The sequence below is a fragment of the Capricornis sumatraensis genome, chromosome 2 (assembly GCF_032405125.1).
Source record: "Capricornis sumatraensis isolate serow.1 chromosome 2, serow.2, whole genome shotgun sequence".
Lineage (NCBI taxonomy): Eukaryota > Metazoa > Chordata > Mammalia > Artiodactyla > Bovidae > Capricornis > Capricornis sumatraensis.
Window position 1 is genome coordinate 113,008,643 of NC_091070.1, and position 1,700 is coordinate 113,010,342.

The window sequence follows — 1,700 nt, forward strand, 5'->3', positions numbered from 1 at the left end:
TTAGTCACTCAGTTGTGTCCCATTCTTTGTGATCCCATGGACCATAGCCCACCAGCCTCTTCTGTCCCTGGAATTCTCCAGGCAAGAGTACTGGATTGGGTTTTTATTTCCTTTTCCAGGGCATCTTCTCAACCCACGGAATAAACCTGGATCTCCTGCATTGCAGGCAGATTCTTTACCATCTGAGCCACCAGGAAAGCCCTTTATTGTACTCTGTTCTGGCTTATGACAACATCTGTAGTTTGCCCTGGTTGGAATACTTAGTATCTTTTGGCCTTAGATAAATCATGTCCACACTTGGTTTTTCAATGTCCTTATCTGTGAGAAATGATGGAAGGTGATCAGTGATGCCCAGTGGCCTTTCCTGCAGCTTCGCTACCCATTATACCTCTGTGGTCTCCACCTCTTGTGTGCCTCCTGGATCCCTTTTCCCTTCTTCTTGGTCTTCCCTGCCTTTCTCTGCTGATTCATTACTTTTCCACTCCTTTCACTTTTCCTGCTTGTTCTCCAGTCCCCTAGAGTATCCACAGGAGAATTAATTGTTGAGTCAAGTCTTTACTTTTGTTTCTTTTATTGATGTTTGCTATGGCAACCTGAAGGCAGTTGAAACATCATTCCATTGTTTGGCTTACATCTATTCATTCAATTGACATTAGTTATGGCCTACCTGGTGCTGAGAAATTTGCCAGACACTAAGATTTCAGAGACAGAGTTTCTTTGGAGAAAACAAAACAAAATCTAACCTAAAAGTTCAGCTTACTCTACATACAGAACTCAAAAATTAATTATCAGAATTATTTTAAAAGTTATGCGTTCTGTCTCATCTTGGTATTATTAATTCCATTAATTATTAATTCCATGACCAAATAAATAAATAACGCAAACACAAAACCCCTGAAAGTATTAGACAAAATTCTGGGTTCTTACAAAAGATGAGAAGACACTTGCTTCATATACCTCTAGTGCAATGCTGTTGGGAAATATTCAGGATTTTGAGGTGCTGACATCATCCTAAAATATTTTATTTAGGCAAATTTTATTCTCCAATGAGGGAAAATAATCCATATTTAAACATCCAGAGACTCAAAGAATGTACCATGTAACACCCTTTATGAAACAAATTATCTAAATAAAACCAAAAATTAGCCTGAGTAAAGAATCCAAGAAATGTTGCAAACCATTTTGGAATAAAATTTTTTGAAAAATAAATTGTTAACTCTAAACAGTTGTTTAAAATGAGCTTGTAAAACTTCTACTTGCTTCAAGGGCACAAACTGGAACAATACAGAAGACTAGCATGAACCCTGTGCAAGAATAACATGCACATTCATGAAGTTTCATATTTTTAAACTAAAGAGGGAAGCTTATAAAAATACAATCTTACCTCAAGAAACAAGAAAAATTTCAAGCAACTTACCCTTAAACCTAAAGCAACTAGAGAAAGAACAAATAAAACCTAAAATTAGTAGGAGAGAAATCAAAAGTTGAAAGTAGAAAGAAATAGAGTTCCAGAAAACAATAGTGAAGATCAAAAAAACTTGAAAGCTGATTCTTCGAGAAGATAAACAAAACTGATAAACCTTTAGTGAGACTCACCAAGGGCTGTGGGGTGGGGGAGGAGGAAGTGAGGTCAAATCAATAAAATTAAAAATGAAAAAGAAGTTACAATGGACACCACAGAAATGCAAAAGATCATAAGA

The 1,700-nt window shown here is 36.4% G+C and overlaps 1 non-coding gene across 1 annotated transcript; it reads left to right on the forward strand.

Annotated features, from left to right (window-relative positions):
• The first annotated feature begins 1,245 nt into the window (after positions 1 to 1,245).
• Positions 1,246 to 1,349, forward strand: LOC138074710 (U6 spliceosomal RNA). Its single transcript, XR_011144527.1, has one exon. It is a non-coding gene; the product is annotated as a U6 spliceosomal RNA (small nuclear RNA).
• The last annotated feature ends 351 nt before the right edge of the window (positions 1,350 to 1,700 follow it).